Raw genomic sequence first — 6,000 nt, forward strand, 5'->3', positions numbered from 1 at the left:
GTATCCCAATCCCTCTGGTCAGTGGCGGAACCAGCGAGCGGTGGGCCCATGTGCGACAAAATGGCTTGCCCCCCCCCCCCCCTCCTCCCCATCCCATCCAAGTCCACCCCCTCACCCCTGGAGAGGATCTGGTGAGGGGAACCTGCTGAGGGAAATGGATACCTAGCAACAGTGCCGTAACTAGACATTTTAGCACTGTGTGCAAGAAACGGCATCGGAGCCCCACCCCTGCATGCAAAACAGGGGCAGTGCGCGCTGTAGGCGCGCGCAAAAATACATACTGGCGTGGCTTTGTGGGGAAGGGGTGTGGCCACAAAATAATACCAATTCATAAAACGGTGCACAGTAGTTTCCAATATTCAAATTACGCCGCACAGTAGCACCACTACACCAGGTAGAGACCCTTTTACACCTTACGGCGGACAGATTCCTCTTTTTACACATTACAGCAGACAGCGTCCCCTTTTTACACATTACGGCAGACAGCGTCCCCCTTTTTTACACATAACGGCAGACAGCATGCCCTTTTTACACATAACAGCAGACAGCGTGCACTTTTTACACATAACGGCAGACAGCGTCCCCTTTTTACACATAACGGCAGACAGCGTGCCCTTGTTACACATAGCGGCAGACAGCGTACACTTTTTTCACATAACGGCAGACAGCGTGCCCTTGTTACACATTACGGCAGGCAGATTCCCCCTTTTTACACATTGCGGCAGACAGCGTGTCCTTGTTACACATAGCGGCAGACAGCGTACACTTTTTTTCACATAACGGCAGACAGCGTGCCCTTGTTAAACATAGCGGCAGACAGCGTACACTTTTTTCACATAACGGCAGACAGCGTGCCCTTGTTACACATTACGGCAGGCAGATTCCCCCTTTTTACACATTGCGGCAGACAGCGTGTCCTTGTTACACATAGCGGCAGGCAGATTCCCCGTTTTACACATTACGGCAGGCAGATTCCCCATTTTTACACTTTGCGGCAGGCAGATTCCCCCTTTTTACACATTGCGGCAGGCAGATTCCCCATTTTTACACATAGCGGCAGGCAGATTCCCCGTTTTTACACATTGCGGCACACAGTCCCCCTTTTTTGTAGTAAAGAAAGAAAAAGAGAAAGAGGAAAGACAGAAAAAAGAATTATACTTACCCTCTCCGCTGGCTCAGGCTCCTCGGTGCAGCTTCTGGTCACGATTCCCGGGCAGTAGAGAATGAGGAGGAGGGAGGTGGAGGAGGGAGCCGCAGCAGCGCTGTGTCATTGGTGGAGGCGCTGCTGCTGCTGCCCCTCTGCTTCACTATAGGCTGTTCTCGGAAGACAGCCTATAGTGAAGCAGAGGGGCAGCAGCAGCAGCGCCTCCACCAGTAACAAAGCGCTGCTGCGGCTCCCTCCTCCACCTCCCTCCTCCTCCTTTCCCCATCCGTGCCGCTGCCCCTCTCCTCTGTGGGCGGCTGTGCGCTGCGTGCAGCGGTTGCCCGCAGCGCACAGCGGCATGTAATGAGTCAATTTGACTCATTACATGCTTGGGCCCCTGGACAGAGGCGGGCCCCAGTGCAACGCACTGCTTGCACTGGCGGTAGTTCCGCCTCTGCCTCTGGTATACATCTGTTTGTTGCATTTTAAAGCGAATTAGAGGTATATTTATTAAGCGGCGACTTTTCAAGGGAACATATTGTCACCGATGCGCAGAATGTGGGGACTAGTAAAGGTCCATTTCTATAAGGTGAAACAATATAGGATACAGCAAGTTAGAACATATTATCCTTCTGAGAATTTGGCATTAATCGGTGCGGGCCCCAATTTGCTTTGATTGCTTTTTTCTTTGGCTCTCTTTAAATCTAGTAAAGTAAAAACATAAAACTGAAAAAATGATCAGAGGAAGCTTTGCTGAAAGTGTGTTCTTATCTCTCAGCCAGCAATGACTTCACACAGCAACCTGTGGGTATTTACGTTCTCTTTCAGGCGCGTTTTCCACCTGCTTTTTATTTTGGTTAGTGGAGAGAATCGGCATCTAGATCATTAGTCAGTTCACAGACAGCTCTGCGGAGCATCATCCGTCTTACAGTGTGTTGTTCAGCACTTTGCACGTAGGTAATTCTTGTGCCAGATGTAATCTTTGTAGGATAAGGCATCCTCTGTGTTTTGTCCTCTTTCCAGCAGAAGAAAGTTGTTTGGAAGTCTGTATCAGTAGAAACAGGTCACCGGCTTAGGTCAGTAGTGCTGTTAGGACTAGAAAACAAGTAAATAAAAAAAAGTTTTATGTTCGGAATTAGGAAATTGCTTGATTTTCTGTCTTGTCTGGATGAGAAGCATATCCGTGGCCAGGGGTTAAAGTGGGGTAGGTAGGTGGAACTAGTGGCCCCTCTGCCACAGACCTGCACAGTAATACAACAGAAAAGCCCACCCTGGCATCCACGTCAATAGGTGATGTGGGTGTCGCTGGTGTCACCTCCCCCTTCCCCAGGTCCTGGCGGGTTCTCCTCTGCCTTTGGCCCGCCCCTCCTGGTACTCACACATGCTGTGTCTGACGAACAGCATTTGTCCCCTTCTTCAAGTCCCAGCGGCTTACTTTTAAGGCATGGCGTTTGTCATATCATGCCATCACCGCCGCTGAAGGAAAGAGCCACGAAGATGAGCAGGCTCTGTGCATACTTAAGACAAGGTGACAAGGGCTGGAGGGACACAGAAAGACAGCAAAGCCACTAGGGGGACACAGGGTATGGAGCTACTGGAGTGACATGGGTGGTGAGCTGCTGGAGTGACAGATGCAGAAATGTGTATAAGGGCACTACTATGGGCATTATTTGTACAAGGGGCACTAATACTCTGGGCATTATGTGTATAAGGGGCACTACTAAGGTCATAAATGTGTATAAGCATCACTACTGTGGGTATTATATGTAAGGGGCACTACTATTATGGTTATTATGTGTAAGGAGCACTACTACTCTTTGGCATTATGTGTATAAATGCCACTACTATTGTATGCATGTTGTGTAAGATTAACTACTACAGTGAGCATTGTGTATGTGTCACCAGGAATTGTGTATAAGGGGCATTATTGTGTGGCATACTGTGTATAAGTGCCACTACTATTGTATGCATTTTTTGTAAGATTAACTACTACTGTGGGCATTGTGTATGTGTCACTACTGTGGGAATTGTGTATAAAGGGCATTATTGTGTGGCACAGTGGCGTAACTACTGCCCCCACAGCCCTCGCGGTGGCTTCGAGGCGCAGGGCTGCGGGGGGCGCCGCCACTTATTTAGCGCAGATTGACATGCGGACGAGCCGTCCACATGTCAATCTGCTGTCTCCCTCCTTCCCTCCAACCCTCCGCTGGCGCCCTAGCCGCTGTTGTGAAGGAGGGACACGGAGGGCACAGTGCGCGCCTCTCCTGTGTCCCTCCTGCGTCTCCGGTGGGTCTATTAAATGAAGTGCCCGTTCGTGAGCTCTGATTGGCTCACGAACCGGCACTTCATTTAACAGACACACCGGAGACGCAGGAGGGACACAGGAGAGGCGCGCGCTGTGCCCTCCGTGTCCCTCCTTTACAAAATAGCGATGAGCGGGGAGCGGGGGTGAGTTTTACCTGGCACTGGGGGAGCATATTTGGCACTGGGGGAGGGGGAGCATATTTGGCACTTGGGGGGGGGCATATGTGGCACTGAGGGGGCATATGTGGCACTGGGGGGTATATGTGTACCTGGCACTTGGGGGGGGGGCATATTTGGCATTGGGGGCATGTGTGTACCTGGCACTGTGGGGTAATATCTGGCACTGGGGGCATATGTGGCACTGGGAGCACAGCCCTAGCAACAAGCATTACCCCCTAGCAACGAGCATGACACCCAGTGCATGAAACCCCTGGCAACGAGCATGACAGCCCTTGCAACGAGCATGACACCCAGTGCATGAAACCCCTGGCAACAAGCATGACACCCTGATCATGAAAACCCCTGGCACCGTGCATGGAACCAAGAGCATGAAACCCCTGGCAACGAGCAGGTAATTTAAAAGTAATTAGAAGCCTTACTGTTGGACTTAATGTGTAATGGACATTACGGTGTGCGGCATAATGTATCACAGACATTGCGGTGTGTGTCACAATGTGTCACAGGCATTACGGTGTGTGGCATACTATATCACGGGCATTGTGGTATGTGGTATAATGTCTCAGGGGCATTGCAGTGTGGCATAATGTATAACGGGCATTGCGGTGTGTGGCATAGGGTATAACGGGCATTGCGGTATGTGTCACAGGCATTACAGTGTGTGGTATACTATATCACGGGCATTGTAATATGTGGTATAATGTCTCAGGGTCATTGCAGTGTGTGGCATAATATATCACGGACATTGCGGTGTGTGTCATAATGTGTCAGGCATTACGGTGTGTGGTATACTATATCACGGGCATTGTGGTATGTGGTATAATGTCTCAGGGTTATTGAGGTGTGTGTCATAATGTATAACGGACATTGCTGTGTGTGTCATAATGTGTCAGGCATTACGGTGCGTGGTATACTATATCACGGGCATTGTTGTATATGGTATAATGTCTCAGGGTCATTGCAGTGTTTGGCATAATGTATCACGGACATTGCGGTATGTGTCATAATGTGTCAGGCATTACGGTGTGTGGTATACTATATCACGGGCATTGTGGTCTGTGGTATAATGTATAATGGACATTGCAGTGTGTGGCATAATGTGTCACAGACATTGTATGTGCTATAATGTATCAGGGACATTGCAGTGTGTAGCATAATGTATAACGGGCATTGCGATTCCTGTCATAATGTGTCACAGGCATTACGGTGTGTGGCATAATGTGTCGGGGGCCTTATGGTGTGTGCATATTGTGTCATGTGCATTATTGTATGTGGCATAATGTCTAAGGGCCATTGCAGCATGTGACATAATGTATACTGGGCATTACTATAAGGAGGAAAAATGACAAATAACGTAAGGGGCATGAATCAGGATTATTTTTCTTTCCTGTGGTGGCCAATGTCTGGGCGTGCAGGTTGCAAAACTGGGGTATAAGGTAGTCTTTTCCTGCAATACCACGCCCCTTTAGGCAACACCACGCCCATTTCAACAAAGCCACGCCACTTTTTACGGCGCACGCAGATTCATCACTTTACTAGTGCCAATTATGGGGGGGGGGGGGGGGGGGGCGCCAGAGATTTTTTTGGCTTGGGGGAGAAAAATTTCTAGTTACGCTACTGGTGTGGCATAATGTGTATAAAGGGTACTATTGTAGTATAACGTGAATAAGGGACACTACTGAGTGATGTAATGTGAATAAGGGGCACTACTGTGTGTTATATTGTAGAATAAAGTGCACTACTGTGTGTCATATGTGGTGTAATATGAAAAATTTGTGCTACTGTGTGGTGTAATTGAAGTGGGGGTACTAATGTGTGACCATGCCCCTTTCTTGTGAGACCACACCTGTATTATAGCAATGCTCCTTTGGCATGCACTTTCCCTGTGTGAAGTATGGGAAGTAGGGCACAAATTTATAGTTCACAGGGGGGTGCCGAAAAGCCTACCACTGGCCCTGGCTCCACCTAATAGGATGATGGCCAGGGGTAACCTCTCTCTGCACTCCCGTGAGTGTTAAGGACAAGTGAGACTCATCCTGCAGATAACCTCTATGACTGTGAATGGCAGCCCCACTCTTCCTCAGGAATGTACAAGGACAAAGGAAAAGGGGTAACCTCTCTCTGTAATCTCTTCAGTGCTAAGGACGAGTGGGACTCATCCTGCAGGTATCCTCTATGACTGCGAATGGCAGCCCCACTCTTCCTCAGGACTGCACAGGGACAAAGGAAATACTCACCGATCACTTACCAACAGAAAGGTAAGTACTTTCTTTCTATATCACTGAGATATGGAGGCAGAGCTAGAAAATTTACAGCAATGACATAACAGAGCATCCGTCCTCACTAGGGGGAGATACAGATTAGGGGGAGATACA

The sequence above is a fragment of the Pseudophryne corroboree genome, chromosome 5, assembly GCF_028390025.1.
Source record: "Pseudophryne corroboree isolate aPseCor3 chromosome 5, aPseCor3.hap2, whole genome shotgun sequence".
Classification (NCBI taxonomy): Eukaryota; Metazoa; Chordata; class Amphibia; order Anura; family Myobatrachidae; genus Pseudophryne; species Pseudophryne corroboree.